Here is an 18,791-nt window from a genome sequence, read left to right as displayed (position 1 = left end):
TTAAAATGACTAAAAACAGGATACGCAGTGTCAAATGTCCATTGCCTGAATCAATACTCCCATATTCCCATGGACACTGTAATTCAAAGCACTCTGGGGAGGTGCAGTGGATGGGTGCTGATTTGACTGATGGATTTTACGCAAGACATCTTTGTGTGGAGGTGTTAGTGTGGTACAGGGAATTTACAGAAAGAAAGATACATGCAGAGGGACAACTCAGGGGGATGGGTCATTCAAAGCAAAAAAACTGCCTAACACCATCCCCCCTTCTTGTTTTTGTCTCCTCTCCATCTCACTCTCCGCAGCTTTTCAGTCTCTACAGAACACTAGAACATGGAAACATGGTCTGAGGCCATAAATCAAAGTGCTCTGACAGACACGGAAATTTAGTTTGACTGAACTTGCTGAGGTCACAAATCTGCAACAGTATTTCACAGAGAGAGAAGAAGTCTTAAGGCAGGGATGTGCAAAAATACATATTTTCAAGTGGAAGTGTAAGGAAAGTGCAGTGACCTCGAAACTTGTTGTTAGCAGCTGGATTATTTTTAATTTAACATGATGTCGTAAAAACACAATGCGAAAACGGAAACGGAAGCACTTGAGTGGATGAATTTAATGGGATTGTTCACCCAAAACAAAAATGAAGCCATCCTATACTGGAGTTATTCCAAACCTGTATTCATTTCTTTGTTCGGTTACACACAAAAGAAGATATTTGGAAGAATGCTTGTAACCAAACAGTTCAGGGGCACTATTGACTAACATGGTATTTTTTGTACTATGATAGTCAATGGTGCCCCAGAACTGTTTGGTTACAAACATTCTTCTAAATATATTTCTTTGTGTTCAGCACCACCACACACTTTATACAATTATGGAACAACTTGACAGAATTTTAATTTTTGAGTGAACAATTGCATTAAAGGGAATTAGTGCAGTGAAAAAAGCAAAAACAAAATGTTAAAAACAACAGACTAGTTAGAGAACTAGTAAATCACAGTGACCCACTGCTAGCCTTAAAGGGTAGTTCACCCAAAAATGATTCACTCACCCTCATGTCGTTCCAAACCTGTATGACTGTTCTTTCTTCTGCACAACAACAAAGAAGATATTTTGAGGAAAGGCGACAAACAAAGAACATTGCCTTCCTTGTATGGACACAAAACCACTGGGACGTTTCTCAAAATATATTCTTTTATGTTCCAAAAGGTTTTTAATTACATAGACTTTTGGTCTAACTATTTCTTTAAGATTATATTCCATATTTTTACCTGAGGTCATTTCATTTGTTTGTGCAGCATGGCTGGGCTTTGCTCTGACAGGTTATCTTTTTAAAAGCTCTCTCTGAGATCACAGCGCTTCATCCATGGCTTAGTCACCTGCCTCATTAAGTGGTTGGGCCAAAGGGTTATTTAGCACGGAGAAATGCAGGCCATTTGAAGTCATGCTTTATGACTCCACTCGATAAAGACGAAACAGGCCGATGTTAATGTCATCGGAAGAAGTAGCGGACTGAATTAGCCATCAGCTACGACCACAAGGACCAAGTCAATTGAGATCAATACCGACCCACCACAAACTGCTTCACGTACAACAGACAAGCTTAACTTGTGTGTTAAGTGTATTTGCAGAATCGGTTTTCTTTCTCTCGACAGCACTTTTAAGTACAAGAATCTGAATAAAAAAAATAGGTGGCTGACAATTTACGACTTTCCACAAGCATCACTTGGATTGTTACTGTGAACTCCAATTTCCAACAGCAATTTGTTTTTTGAGTGCATAGCGGAAGATGAAAATCCTTCTCCTTTTTCACATCAGTAAACACTTGAGCGTGTAACATTCAAGCATGTTACGGACTTAACCAGAGCTCTACCGCATGAACAACAGCATGTAGAGGATGCATAATGGAGCTCCCCAGAGAGAGCGGGCGAGAGCTTCTTCATTCACGCCTGCAGCTGCAGGTGCTCAGAATAATTTACGAGCATGTCACAGGGTGATGTGGTCATTCACAGGCCACGGGACACCAGGGACGCATACAGCTATACAGCATGCAGACCGCCCATTACATCAAAGAAGCAGCAACAGAGTCATGAACAAACCTTTATGAAAGATGGGAAATGCATATTATTTCTACCCGTACAGTTAAAACCAGGGGTGTCGTGTCCCTAGTGTAAGTCCTGAATTTTGTGTGGTGTGGAATGACCTCATTTCTGCCAATTACACTAAGTGAGATCATCAAAGTTAGATTTCAAGCATTAAAGGAGCAACGTGGAGATTTTATCGGCATCTAGCAGTAAGGTTGTAAATTGCAACCGATGGCTCAGTCCACCCTTCCCTTGCGAAGCCTTACAACGGCTGACACAGAACTAAGATGTTATCACGTTTTCGCTTCTTTGCCGAAGGAGATAACGTATTCATGATCGCATTCGGTAGAGAAGTTTGTCTGTTTAGGGCTCCTGTAGAAATAACATGGCGGATTCCATGTAAGGGGACCCGCGAATTATGTAGATAGAAATAGCTCATTCTAAGGTAATAATGAAAGATGTAAGGTTCAGTATGTAAGGCCTGTATACATCTCTGAAGACATAGGCATGTATTAGCGATGCACGGATAAGCTAAAATGTCACCCGCCTGCGCTGCTTCAAATAAATTATACTTGCCACCCGCCCGAACGTATAATTTTCTATGATATAGATATAGATTAAATTATTTAGTCTTTTTCTGTAAATACTTAAATCTAATATTTCGATTTAGCACACACATGATGTACCATATTAGAGGTACCAGTCTTATGGCATTCATATACATACAATGCCTCACAGTCGTTGCATATTACATACCCAGTACTTGATTCATCCTTGTTAAACCACTTCGCTAAAAGACTCCCACACGGTACTTTTCTTTCCTACCTATTGTTTTGTATTTAATTCTCCCTTTTTAAATTTCTCTCGGATCTGTTTTGCCTCCATTTCTGCTTTAAGAAATAGACCGTCCTCTACCGCCGCCACGATCACATTTTATTTAAAATTACTGCAGATTAGCGCCTGATGAAAAATGCATTTAAAACACATTCGTATTTTTATAGAAATCTTGTTAATATGGTATATGATATCATCCACCCGGGACCCACCCGCAATTAATCTGAATGTATTTTTTCATTTCCCGACCGACCCGCGGATCATCCACACACCCGCGGATTTAACCGCCATCCAGACATCACTAGTATGTATTATATTTGTGTTTCCAAAAAATTCACATTTGACCTTTTATTTTTACTACGTTTTCAATCTTTGACATGGGCTTAGTTAGTCATAATAAATATATCAGGCTTATATTTTTTCACACAATTCTTTTTACATTTATGTAGAAGGATGTTATGTAACATTCATTTAAAAAAATACTTTAGCTACATTTTCATAGGCAGGGTCACAAACTTAGTCATTTGTTAAGTACAATAATTCTGAAACTTAAAATAATACAGTATATCATATTTTTGGGTGGAGCGAATTTAAAAAGAGGAGTAATTGACAATGAGAAAAGGAAAAAGGGATGGATAAGGTGAAGTGGAGGTTTATAGAAGATAAGAATCATTTGTTTGAGGGTTTCTGCTCCGGCAGTTAGATCTACAGCCTCAGGGCATTAGTGACAGAGCTCATCAATCTCCTCCTGTCCCTTCATCCACCTGCCACTCACTGCAGTTTTTTATCTGATAATACACGCACAATATGATTTTCCATTCACAGATGTACATCTAAACATGCTTTTCAAATGCAGGTCAAGTTTAGTTTAAAGTACACATAGATACTGTCTATATCCCTTATATTTCAAACCCCTCTGATAATAAATCTACAGATTTTTTAGTATACACATCAAGTTAACAAAAGTAATGTATTATGAATTTTTTTACTCATTTTCTCAATGACATTTTCCTTCGCTTAAAGCAACCGCTATGGAAGTGACTGCCCAAGGTGATGACTCATATTATTTTATTGTTATTATATTATTCACATAAAAGATTATGCAGTCTACTGTCAGACGATGGAGGAAAACACAACACAGACACCAGGGGAAAGGGAGGAGCGACTTTAAAACAATTTCCTGATAAATACGATTTCTCATCAGCATCGCCTTCGCTGTGCCCGTTCCCAATTTGGTTATGTCTTGCGGTGCCAGGTGGGCCAGCTAAAGCTGGCATTTACCAGGGAAAATGTAAAACAGCATGAAATATATTGCTCCGTACCAGCTTGGCTGAATACATAGGCTTTGGAAAACAGCAGCATGCTGGGCATTCACACACTCCATGATGAACAACCAGGAAAAGCCAATGAAAAGGTCACACATAGCAACCACTAACTATTGTTTAGATCTGCACGATTACAAAGAGAGAACGCCATTTCATTAAATTGCATGAGGATTTGCTGTCAGTGTAAAATCAGTTTGTATCAGGAACGATATCAGTCAGTGAATCACTTACATGAGGAATGCCTGGCTTTATCTACGTCCCACAGATAAATATTGGGATTATTTTGATATATGAAATAAATATCATGAACTGTTCATACTGTTGATACTTTCACCAAGACATTCAACTAAAGACATCTACTTAACAACAGCTTGTGGTAGAGAAATAATATTTTTTTGTTATTTATAACTGATGCTTTATCAAAGAAGATATAAAGACTTTCAGAGATTACTGCACAAACGTATTTCTTGATTTTAGAGTATTTTGCATAGTTGTCAAGAATCATAAAATCCCTTAATTGATAGCACATAGTGAAGAATGTTATATAAACATGATGCTAAAGTAATAAATGAAGACCTTTGAGAGGTACAGAAATAATCTCAAACTCATATAGCCTACTTGTCTTCCTTCTTCAAGGATAATACCGTGCACCAAAGGGTGACCCAAAATCACTGCTCAGCTGATGCTCTTTCATATGGAGGCCTTTCTCTGTGTAGATCTAGCAATCCTTCCCTAAAGATGTTTCTAATCAAATATATCTGAAAGAAAATTAGAAAACAATCCAACCGTTTAAATATAGCAAGCATAGCAAAGTTCAGACATTTGGGCCTTTTGCTTTGCTTTCATATCTTGGCAAATCTATGAAGCCTATTACACTTAAAATCAGGAAGATGCAAAAGTCTGACAACACTACCAAGCAAAGCTGTATTGCGGTTATCTAATATAATTTAATAATTCTTAATATCCTCACTTAATATTTTTTTATCATAAAACAATTTGAGAGAAAATCTGAATTATAAAAAACAACAATATAAAATTATTATAATTTATGTACAAAAAATGTACATTAGAAGCAAGGAAAACTGAATTTTCTGAAACAAATCATTTTAATGACACAATGTGTTTATATAATTAGTAATCTAGAAAAAGTCTGTTAACCTATTGCAATACAAAACCCTCCAAAAAGCTTAACTATGACGTGTCACAAAAAAAATCTCTGTTAAGAAAAACAAAGCCAGAAGATGCTGGAAAATCTCTCTGAAGTGTTTGTGTAACTGTCAAATTCAAGGACATTCTTGTCACAAGAATGCATGGTTCACAATAAGGTTTCAAGATAAAGACGAGCTGCGGATACATCCACAGCAAAAAAAACGTCTTTTCTCTGTAGAAAATAATTGAGGGATACTGAGATTTGAAGGCTTCAGTGTCAGAATGGTCAAAACAGATATTGTGAAACTATTTATTCAACACAAGAGCAGGAAAAGCGATACTAGGAATTTAAAACGACTCCCGTATCTTTCATAAAAGCGCAGTGAGCGGTAGGTGCTTCACTATTAAGATGAGACATTACACGCTTCATTTAGGATGTCGCGCAATACGCAGTCGGGAAAGCCCATGAGAGCGCAATTGCGATGGCACTTTTTTCAGCATCATCAACTCCACTGTGGGGAAGGATAAAAATCACTCTAATGTATCTTATGTCACTTTTTAGGTCATTGCTTTTTAGGGATTAAGCTTTAAGACGTTTAAAGCAAGGGATCAAACACACATTTCACAGCACGGGATCTATTTCAATGTGTGAAAAAAAACTAAATACATGATCCATTGATATTTACAGACAAAATGATGCCATTGGTCATCTTGGGACAGCTAGACATCAGATTGATGGTTTGTGGTCAAACAAGGTTGTCAGCTGTGCAGTTGATTCTACTTAACATGCCCATGCTCACACCCACACCATTTATTACTCTATCGGAGAGGCAGAGCTGCTTAAAGCAGCTAAATTCCAGCCAGAAAATAAGTGTAATTTACATGGAAAAAAGAAAATGTATCTTTTTAAATCATTTATAAAGCAAAACAAGAATTCAGTGTGTGCTTGTGTACTGCATGAATGAACCCGAATGAAACATTCGGCCACTGGAAAATATGCCCATTTCACACGGAGAATAAGAGGCATGATGGGATTCCAGCCCCCTGCTGAAAAGGCCTCGACACATTTATCATTCACCGTTGAGTGTGTGTGTGTGTGTGTGTGTGAGTTCATGTAGGAGACAAAGTGGACTTCAGTCCATATAACCACATGCGGAGAGGTTGCATGACCACCTGCTTGAGCTGTCGGTGAATAGCTATTTTTTACAAATGACATGTTTTATAAAAATAGAGGTGTGTAAAATGGAGTCTGGTACCCATTCGTCACCAAGCCAATGAGTATACAGTCGCTTTAATAAATCTTATTAATACTTCAAAAGTAAACCTGGGCATATAGAGTATGTGTATAGAGATAAGTGCAACATTGTTATTTTACATTATTGTTATTTTGGCCTCTGGAGAAATTTGATATGTACAAAAACAAGGTTTCCAACTCATCAGTTCTCAGGCCAGCCAGAGGCAGCCATAAAGAGACAGATGAGATTCTCAACTGACACCAGATCAGTTTGGGACGGGTGGAGATATGTGCCCATTGGCTGCATGCGGGGAGCTGGTCACATCCTCTCTTTGTTTGTGAGAGAACAGTGTCATTCTGTTCTTTGAATGTACAATAAAGAAGCGCCTAAATCTGGACGGGTGTGACAGCGTGCCTGGTCAGACCTTGAGCTGTCTGTGCACAAAAATACTTCATGAGACAAAGAAATCTATTCTGACTCTTCCTACACAAACACATCTACATAAACATTGCAATGTGCTTTGCCGTGTATTTGTCTTGCTTTGCCATAGAAGTATGTGAACATTCTTTAAACAAGATATATTAACTTGAAAGCAGAATTGAGTAGAATAATAAAACTTGTTTGCAGAGAATATAAATCTTATATTAAGTTTTCTGTTCTAAGCAAATTGTCCTAAACAAACTGTGTTAGATTTATGGTGTTGTTGGATTTATGTCATTGTGTTAAAAACAATGAACTTAATTCATGATGTTTTCTGTGAGTTTTATTACTTTACTTAATTTTGCATCTCAAGCTAATTTGATCATGTGTTAAGGATGTTTATAAAGAAAATGCGAGGAATAATAAACAAAAAATAAAATAGCCCTTTTTACCGTGCAGACATATCTTCGTACTTAAAACTACCTGCGCAAAATGAAGCTCTTCATTTAAAATGAAGTCCCAAGCTACAATATGTTCATAAAAACAACTAAGTTAACTCTTAGAAAACATATATTACATCTTACATATCTTAATTATCGAATCTTAAAGGTATAGTTTGTGAATTTCAGCGGCATCTAGTGGTGAGGTCGCAAACTGCAACCAACGGCTCACTCCAGCCCTCTCCCTCCCTTTCAATGATCTACGGCAGCTGGTACAGAACTAAGATGTCGTCTTGTTTTGATCCTTTGCAGAAGGACGAAACATATTTACAAATCACACTCTGTAGAGCATATTGTCCATTTAGGGCTACTTTAGAAACAACATGGTGAATTCCATGCAAGGGACACACTTGTATATGGATAGAAATCGCTCAATTGAAGGCAATAGAAACATAACTCTTCTTTATGCAAGGTCTTTATACACCTCTAAAGACATAGTTATTTATTTTATATTTCATTTGTGTCATAAGATCCTCCAAAAAATACACATTGGACCTTTCATAATCAAATCTTAACACCACAAAAGGGTAATTAAAGGGGTCATATGTGACATTCTCGTTTGTTTTAGATGTAATGCAATGTTTATACACGATTTATGGTTAAAAACGCTGTATTTTTCAAACACCATGCATGTTTGTATCTCTTCTTTGCCCCTCCTCTCTGAAACTCGCAGATTTTTTACAAAGCGAGATGTGCTATGATTGGTCAGCTAACCAGTGCGTAGTGATTGGTCGAATACTGCAAGCGTGTGATGGAAATGTAACGCCTATTACCATATTTTGAACATCAGGTTACAAAGCAATTGTACTGACAGATACGCCTGGCTTACTTGAGTGTACGTTTGGGTGGTTTTAGTCAAATCATACCACGAACTGATGTTGTTTGTGGGGGTGAGGTTCACAAGGCGTTTCAGTCAGGTCTGGGTGAGCATTCGCTATTAGATAAAATGCAACTTTTCTTCCGACACTTAAATTTTTGCAATTTTACGTGTCTAAAACATGCATGGGCAGCTTATAACGCACCAAAGACACAGAAAAACACGTATTCGCGTCATATGACCCTTTTAAATGAATGCTTGCAGAATCAAAACAGGACAGCGTTTTGAGCTGCTCTGCAAAAGCAAGATTTATTTCAGGAGAAGATCACCATCATCAACACACGTACACATGTACTCAACTATCTTTGAACATAAACCTCTTATGTCATCTAAAAAAGGGTAATGTTGAATGATTTCATTTATAATAGCTGAATAGGTCATGTAAACCAATTGACATGCTTATAAATGTCCGTCCATGACATCAGACACCAAAAAATATGAATGATGAAAGTCTCATATAGAACAGGTCAAGTGGTTCCTGTAGCTGAAATGATGATGATGTCATTATCATGGCTTGATTCTCTTGGAACAGATAATCTGTATACCTAAAACGAAAATCTGTAAATGTATATTAGTTTAACTGCAAAATAAAAGTGCAAATAGCTCCAGCAGGCCAAGGACCGAGTCTTATCACAGCACTATTGAATACTAAAGAAGACGGGGAACCCAGCTGGAGAGATAGAGGGAGAAGACACACAGCGATCCAAAGTGAAAGGGAAGGAAGTGAGAAGGAAATCGTTCAGGATATATGCCCTTCAGATTAATGACATCAGCACGGAGCAGGGGGTGAACAGGCTTTACATGATTGGATTTAGCTACGCTAACGGAAAGAGATGTGTAGAGAAAGAGGAAATAGAGAGACAGTGACCGCAGGGTTCACGTTTGTCAGCATGTGGCCCTGTGGAGACTCCGGGTTTGTTGGCATCTCAATGTTGCTCTGATTAACATCCCACACGCATCACGTCAGCATATGTTGTAATCCCGAGTCAAGACTAACCTTTCTTTTCATCTTCACCCCCTGCCACAGCCGAATTACAAAATCAAAAGGAGAAAATTGAGTTTAATCAACGTAATTGCGTAATTAAACAAATCTATTTCTTCTCCTCCTAAAACAACAAAACAATTAAATGTTTAATTTGCACCTTTGTTCTAGTAAGCTGTGGCAAATTCATTACTGTTTTCTTGATTGTTTGTATTGTGGATTCGGGTGTTGATACCTTGACAAGCAGATGCTAAAACTGCAATAGTAATTTTGCAGCGTGTGGGTATGTGTATGTGTGAGGACCTGAATGCCGAGGCCACACAGAAGCACAGCTGGTTTGTGTGAGAGATTGTAGGTTCACACACAGTTCCCCAAAAGCCCTCAGAGGCTACATGTGGTGTCTGATCACAAAGCTGGAGGAACAGCACACACTTGCCTACTAAATTTAGATTACAGTACAGACTATAGGTGAGGAATGCATGGCTGAACAGTCACATGAACTGTGCCAATCCTGCTCTAAATAAAGATTTACTTGGAACACAGAGGCTTAAAAGACGTTACACATGTTCTGTACTACACCTTCCTACCTTTAACCTAGACTCCTTAACCAAGGACAAAAGGTATTGACAAACACTGTGTAAAGACAATCCAAAGCCATTTATAATGCCTTAAACACAGCAACCAAAGTCTTACTGCTCTTCTTTCCCATCCGAAAGCACTACGGTGGCTCTCACAGGACAAAGATGTTTTCGCGTTTTTTGACTCTTTACCGAAGGAGATGTATTTACGAAACGCGTTCTGAGCAGTTTGTCAGTTTAGGGCTACTGTTGAAACAAAATGGTGAATTCAATGCAAGGGGACCCACAGTGTATGTCGATAGAAATAGCTCATTCCAAGTTAATAAAAAAATAACGCTTCATTATTTAAGGTCTTTAAACACTTCTGAACACATCGTTATGTATATTGTATTGCATTTCTGTCAATAGATCCTCCAAAAAATGACACACAGCACCTTTAAGTTTGAACAATATAGGAAATTTTATATAGGTATGCATGTACATAAATGTTCTTTCAGAAGTGTTAGCTATGATCCAAAGAAAAGTGATTACAAGCAAGCAGGAGCGGTTACGAGAACTGGGAATTGTGGATTATTGCTTTAACAAACTGTTGAGGATTAAGTGAAATTATAGAAACGGATTAGATAAACAACACGCTAAACGACAGCATGTGTTAAACACAACCCCTTAGCGAAGTAAATTAAGAAGACCTTTTGTGAAGCATCAGCGTGCCAACAAAGATTAAGAATGTCAACCTGTTAAAACTGACAACTGTCAAGTTCTAAAAACAACAAAATGTCACTTTATTGTGAACAGATATTTTCAATGAATTTACAAGAACCAAATACAATGAGCCAAATTGAACATGCTGGGTATTTTCAGCAAACAATAAATGGATAAAAAGAACATAAATAATAAATACAATAAACACACTGCTGTTTACTTGGTGAAGCTAAGTTTGTGCTATTAAACAGAAGTGAATGGGTAGCCACCATAACCCAGTAGTTTAATTCTTACATCCTAATTTATTACAACATAATAGGCACTCGCCTACCCTTTATTACTTTCACTAAAGTTATGGAGGGTGTGCCTGTTTGTTTCTGCGTGAATTTAAAACGGCATCAATCATGAAAGCCTAAAGATTAGGGAGCATCTGCGGTAGATAGGAATCAAATGCAAGAGGACTGAAGTGGAATGCTCTGTTCTCAAAGGCTTACCATGAGAGAGCAGCCCACAGCTGCATTAAACTAAAACTTTAACACAACAGGTTGATTGGAGTGATATGTGTCAGTTTTTTATCGAACAAGATCTGGATTAGAGAAGATAAATCTACATGACATGTGGCCAACTCTAAAAGACCTGTGGGGGAGGATGGTGAGCTCCATCTGTGCGCTTGGTTTGAATTAAATGACCTTTGATGGTTCAAATAATTTACTGTAGGTCCGTACAGTATGTCATGGCTTGGCTTATGCACGTTTCCCCTCTGTAACGTGATGCCACATACTGTACAGGATATTGCATCCACTGCATTAACCAGCTTACATTTTTGCCATCCACATGCGAAAGAAGTAGGCTACTTGACCATCGATGTACGGCATGTTGTAATTTTATTTGATTGGAAATTAGGCCATGGGGTGCAGTCATGAAATTGACTGTTACGCTCGTTCTGAGCACTTTCTAAATTCAATCGATGAACTAACTACATCAACCTTAATGGTGCATGATCCCATAATACAGCATGAGGTTTGCTTTTGATGGTGCTATAAAGCAATCAGCTATGAGCGACTGTGTTTATGAAACACGAGTAAATGATAATTCTTCATAAACCAATTCTTACATTTGAGGGATTGAGTTAAACACAATGCAAGAAGCAATTTATACAGAAATCTCCATATTTGTATTTTAAGCCACGGTGGCCAATCATAACACACCTCGCTTTGTAAAAAATCTGCGCGTTTCAGAGATGAGGGGCAAAGAAGAGATACAAACATGCATGGTGTGTGAAAAATACAGCGTTTTTAACCATAAATCGTGTATAAAGATTGCATTACATCTAAAACAAACGAGAATGTTTGTTTTAGCCGTGTCGTATGACAGGCATGTGCACATAAATGTAACGTTATTTTTTGCGCTTTAAAATCATTCTGCCTGTTTAATTTATACTACTTGGAGAATATGATAGTGTATTTTGGTTGTTAAATCATTCTACATATTATTTAATATCTATAGTACTATTTGATTGGGTGTTGCGCTGTAAATTAATCATTCATGTTTCTTTTATGCTGGTAGGATAATCTGTGACGGTATTTACGGTGTAAAAAAATGTGTTTATTTTAAAACTGTAGGACTATCTGACCGGGTATTTTGCATTGTAAAATCATCCTACCTGTTTATTTTGTCAATGTGGTTTAGATTATATTAAATTTGCCCTGCTGTAGGAAAATCTGACAGGGTAGGACAGTTCGAACACTGGTACAGCCCCGCGAGCATGAGGCTTTTCTGACCCAGCTCGTCTTTCTCTTGGTCTATCTGTGCACTGACCGAACAAAACAGCGTTTCCAAAACTCACTGTTACTTACTGCCTGGGCATTTTAACATGAACGTTCACGCTAAAGCCAACATCGCATGATAACGCTATAACGCGTATTTTCCATTATTAGCAATTATCTTTTGGTATGTGTCTGTTTTCATCAAGATCAGGATATTTACAAGACATCGGCGATATGTGATAACACCATCGCATCGCCAATCCCTAATGTGCATATAAGCTATTTTAACTTTAAACACCCAAGTAGGGCTGTCGCGATAAATCGACGATAAATATTACGTGATTTATGCATAGCTTTTGAGTGAAGTACGGGAAAATGTTTCTGCATCCAAAAGCCAGAGGGCGCTCTCGTGCAGAATCTCCAAATACGCACTGCAGAAGAAGACCATAACGTTCTAGAATCTAGGAAATGCCTATGGATATCTTTTTATCACTGTTACTCAAGCCTCATCAGCTATTTTCATAATAATAAAGTATATTTATAATGATCATGTTTGATGGGTGTTGCTTTTTCAAATGCACATTTTAAGCGTCTCAAACTCGCAATGCTTTTAGATCGAGCAGCACTTCCTACCGATACCAGAGCCGTGCAACACATTGCATATAGCAGCCAGCTCGGTTTCAATATGATTTAGTGTTATCGCGATAAATTATTGTGCAGCCCTACACCCAAGGAACCTTTCTGTTTCACAAAACATTATCCGTGGTGGAATAAGAAACAGCTTTTTAGACACCACATTTTTGGGAACACCAAAAAAAATGTATGGCTAGGCAGGCAAGAACTCTTTTAAAGAGTGTATTTCACCACATGTATTAAGCAAGTCAGCAGTACTTCATGCAGAGAAAAAGAAAAAACCTGACACATAATGCAGATACTACAGCACTCTCTGTGCAGCTATTTTGAAGGAATGCCCACACAAGGTTGCTCAAAGATCTCCTTTGCACCAGCCCTTTAATAATGTGAAAGACATCTATAGGGATAATTCCTCTGGATCCATAGGAGTTTCTAAATTTGGTTTCAAAGAGGTGTTGAAGAACTGAAAATGCACTTATAAGAAAGCATTTTAACCTTCAACTAAGACCAAATCAGTTTAACAAGCTTGGAAGCAGCATCCCTAAATAGCCTCACTTTATAGTTAGCTTTCAATCATGTACTAATGACTGTGAAGCTAATCAAGATTCCTAACTCTCTTTCCTACCCTTGTACTCATACCCCAAAGGCATTATAACGTTCTAGTGGAGTACAGGGACACGCTCAATAACAGCTCTCCTTAATGCAAATGCGTTCCAACCTACAGTGGCATTTCTGCGATGGTATACACACGTGCTCAAGAAAGCCCTGCAGCGATGCTGGTGAGGTGCTCAATATCAGGGCCAGTGTGTCAGCAAGGCATAGGGCTGGAAAAGCACACACAAAACATTACAGAAATCAATCACGCCAGTCGTGTGCTAAAACGTTAACACTTTACCTGTTTAGCAGCCTGGAGGTTTGTTTTTCTAAAGGGCAAACACCATTCTGCTATGTCTTTTAAACAAACGATGAAGAGGATTATAAGGGCATATTGTTTTCCAGCCATTTACAAGAAACTTTGGTGAAGAGGGTAATAAAAAGGGCCAGAAACTCTTAAATATGATGCAGTTTTATTTTGTCCACAAATGGTTGGTGAAAGTGGATGCTTAACCTTCGACAAAATGGGAACAACTGGTTTAAGTGTTGATCATCCCAAATGACCTTGGAGGACAAAATTAATATTTGAACATTTAAACAAAAAAAAGAATAATAAACAAATACACCAAGTATATACAAATTATATATACATACTGTATTGAACATATACTGTACTGAAAATATATAGACTACTTCGCCAGATGTAAACATTGGTACAGAAGCACTTGGGGTGTCAGATTTTATTTGTTTAATATTATTTTTAAATCTTATATACTATAAATACAATAAAAACTTGATGAAGAGGTTAAGAGATGCACCGATATATCGGCAAATAATCGGCATCATTCAATAGTGTAAAACAGCTGTTGATCAGAGTAGTTATATCCTGTCAATCAAAAGTGGACAGGAAAATGCAAAAATATTAAGAAACACAACCAATTTGATTAATTATATGCATAAATTACATTCAGAAAGTTAAGAAATATTAATTTTACTTTTCTAAAGTTGTATCCGTATCGGCAGATTTCACTCTAAATAATCGGAATCACTGAAGAAATTTAGTATTGGTGCATTTCTAATTCGTTTATTTTGTGTAATGTTAAAAATCTGAAGCCAGAAGTTCTTCTGGACCAACGTTGTTAACTTCTTCTGAAGTGGTCTATACACACACTATAAGTACAATATTTTTTATTCAATATTCTATAGTCAAACTATATACCAGCTGTTTAAGACTTTACGGCATGCAAGTCTACTTAGCTTATAACACGGAAAAATCGAATCTTACTCATTCCAATGAGGCAGTAATGTCATTGTTTAGTCTTAAATCATGTATCATTAGCTTAGCTCAGTATTTACCGTCAGTATACACTATACATACTATTTACTGTCAGTATAGTGACAGCAAAAGAACGGATATGGTAACGATTTGTGAGCATGACGGTGATATTACGCATCAATAATGACATTCTCGCTGGCAGATATGTACACATGGAGGGCACCTTGAACTCTGCAGTCATAAAACAACATGGCATCAATTTACGAAGGATGGGAAGAGAGCCGCGCTCCCACAGTAATCAGCTCATGTTCCAATCAATCGTTGGGAGTCCGCCTGCTGAATAATTCATCACCAGCCACACTGTTCTCAAACAAAGGCGAAGAAGTCAAGAAATTATATAAATTCAGTGCTGCTCTATTAGAGAATATTCAATTTAGGGGTCAAGCACTAAGTGCAATTCATTTGAACTGAAATCTTTTTGCGGGCATGCGCACTTGTTTGCTTATTTTTCATCATTTAGTGGTAGTCTGTGCATATTGATTACTATGTTATGTTGTTAAGTGAGAGCATTGCATGTCTGTATTGTGTGTACACATGTCTTTAAAGAGAGAGTTCTCCCAAAACACAACAGAATGTAAATGGCGCCTCGGTCAAATTCCAAAACAGACAAAAATATACATTTAAAAACAAGTTGTCATTAACTTTTCGCATTTTTGCAACTGTCCCTGAACCATAGAAAGTGTTTCTTTTCACATCACATTTTAGAAATTAGAAAACAAATGTATATGTATTAAAAGTAAATACAGTCCGTATTAAATGGTGTAAACAACACAAGTAAAAATAGTAAAGTCCATTCCATGGCATATGGCCAGGTACAGCGTCTGATGTTATGGCCGTATGGTCTAACACCGCTGTGAGATAGTGCCATATTTTCACGCCTCAGATGGGGCGAAGCAGCCTGGCAAACCCACAGGGCATCATTTACACCGCCGAGTGTGTGAAGGGTGGGGGTTGTCATTCTACGACAGACACACACAAAGCAAGACAATCACAATTAAACAAGTTCCTAGCAAGTGTCACAGTCATCTCCGCTGTAAACAACTAACGCTAATGAGCGCCTCACACCCCAAAATAAAAGCTAGCTGTAGATCTGTGTTTTATGGACGTGGTGTGCATATAGAAAAACAGTTGCATCAGCTAATTTTTTTTCATAGAAGTTTGTATATAATGAGTCGCAGACTTGTATTTCGTCAGTGCTAAAGCTGAAAGCAAAGCCATTGTCACAAGGGACTTTTTGATGCCTTCACATGTTTTCTCCCCAATTCAAGCTATTGGGCCAAACACAGCAGATAGGAGAATTGTTCCAAATTTGTATACATTTCTTTGTTCTGATGAACACAGAGAAAAATATTTGTAAAAATGCTTGTAAACAAACAGTTCTTGGCCACCATAGACTATCATAGTGCCCCAGAACTGTTTGCTTTCCTACATTCCTCAAAATATCTTATTTTGTGTTCAACAGAACAAAAATGTATAAAGCAATTTTTTCATACTAGTCAATGGTGGCCAAGAACTGTTTGGTTACAAGCATTCTTCAATCTTCAGGTTTGGCTCCATCGTTAGTCAAATCAAGTTTATTTAGGACCAACCAAGCTGAGAAAAATCTTAAACCAGTTTTTGCTGGTCTTAGCTGTTTTAAACTAATTCTGGCGGAGTCCCAGTCTTTAACTGGAAACCTACAATCAAGTAAACCAAATAATCCAAACCAGGAAAGGAGTCCAGCTAAGACCAGCAAACCATACTAGGATGCTTCAAGGTGTTTTTTTAAAAAAGCAAGTAAATGTCCCCATGAATACTTAATACTAAAATAGTCTTCATTGGTAGAGCAGGTTTATGGGCGGCATGTTTATGGGCGGCATTAAATGTTTATCTACCAGAAATTGAGTACCCAGCATGTGTGCAGAAGCCCCCTGTAATTATACAAATCCATCTATTCTTTTTCTAAGCTCCTTTAAACCACAACAGTGACACAAAACAGGCTGTTGGCGATCCCCTAACAATCTGATGTCACATTGATTTACACCTGTCCATGACCGTTCCCAGACGCAGAAAGTTCCACCTTCAGCCAGAGAATTGCTGTCAGCCATTTTCAGGAAAGAGTAGATGTAGCCACTAGCCAGCGACATAAATGTCTAAGAAACAACAAATGTGTGCTGTTGTTTGATATTAGATGTAAAATAAGAAGAGGCTGGGAGAAGAACTGTCCGACAAGCGAGGGTTTGCGGGACAATGATGACTTTGCTATTGGGAAGAATTAACTTTTTCAGATCGACAAACCTACATTCACCGGTCCGTATCTCCAGTCCTAATAGACTTCGAGAAACGAGTCAGGACTCGTTGGAAAGGTCTCCGGCGGGGCATTTGAACGACACTGACCACGAGTCAATGCCACCCCTAGGTCGGGAGCTTGAGCTCCCGGTAGCTGGAATGGTTGAAAAATCTAAGCTCAGGGACCCGGTGGCCTATGAGTATAGCATGAGTTTCGCCAAAAAAAAAATGATTCTCAAGAGTGGATCAGTACAAGCTGTTCGTGATCAAGCTTCATCTCTGGACGAAGTAAGTATTACACATCGTTTTAAAATCGCCTTTCATAAATGATGTGTTTAGCATGTTAGCGGCTGTTGTTTAAATATTCGCTACTAAACGCTGAGACATGGAACGAAGACAGGTGTTATGGCGTAATGTTAGAATGCAGATAGAAACGGAGTTTGCATTTCTAAGACAATGAGGTTATGCAGAAATTTCTACTCGCAACGTAATAACATCTTTTTACTGATATCTACATACCTGTCTGTCATATACAAGTACTCTGAATGCATGTTTTTGCCTATATCCGTGTAAATGTCTGTTAGTAATATGCATGCACATGATCAATCATCAATGGCCAACCTTTCATACAGCAAATGGTCAGCATATGTTGTTCTATGTTTATGTCTTTTCCATTTAATTCGTATTTATGAACAAGGCATTAAGGTGATTTTTATTGCAGTTAGTGAATGGTTTTGGTTGGATAGGGCATTACAGACGTAATTGCGCTTTCCGCCATATTGCTTATCTTTATGTCATCCAAAGCACATGTGTAAGCGCTCTACCTCATATTTTGCATACAGGGAGGGGAGCAGAAGCTCATTTGCATTGAAAGAGAAACACACAAAAACGGTGCGTTTTCCATTGCAGCCACAATTGGCCATGTTCAACATATTGTAATGAAAGATATATGGTGTGTTTTGGGCGGAAACGTTAGAGAGACATTCTGCTGATACCACTGACTATTTTTTACATTGCAGAAACCCCAGGATTTGTGGCCCTTTAATATAAATTCAATGTATGTCAAAAGACAGCACTCACCAAAGAATAAACGTATTCATGTTAAAGCAGGTGTAATACTGCAATGGAAGTGTGTGCAGCTGATTGTGTGTTGATTGCCTGGAGGCAAACTGTGCTAGCTTCGTTTTCTCACCTTTATCTGTGATAAAATCTGTTTGGAGATTCTCAACCATGCATACGTGTTTATGAACACCGAGAAGACGACATTGTGCAGGAGTAGGACAGATGTGATGCAAATATTAAATCAACACACCCACTGGCACCAAATTCCTATTAGTATCATACAGCCGTCACATTAGTTTTGCTTTAGTGTTGTCTAGACATACAGTACATTGTCAGACTTATAAGCACATTACCTGGTTAATGCTATACGGATGTGTAATTGACTGTGTTGTGTCTATTCTGGTGTGCATTTTCATCCCATTAGCTTCCAGACAACACCCTCATTC

At 38.0% G+C, this 18,791-nt stretch overlaps 1 protein-coding gene across 1 annotated transcript in view; it reads right to left on the bottom strand.

The window, feature by feature from the left end:
- Positions 1-18,791, bottom strand: part of thsd7aa (thrombospondin, type I, domain containing 7Aa) — a 95,505-nt gene that overhangs the window by 60,771 nt on the left and 15,943 nt on the right. The gene's annotated exons all lie outside the window — the stretch shown is intronic.

The sequence above is a fragment of the Triplophysa dalaica genome, chromosome 25, assembly GCF_015846415.1.
Source record: "Triplophysa dalaica isolate WHDGS20190420 chromosome 25, ASM1584641v1, whole genome shotgun sequence".
NCBI lineage: Eukaryota > Metazoa > Chordata > Actinopteri > Cypriniformes > Nemacheilidae > Triplophysa > Triplophysa dalaica.
This window is presented reverse-complemented; position numbering and strand designations above follow the sequence as displayed.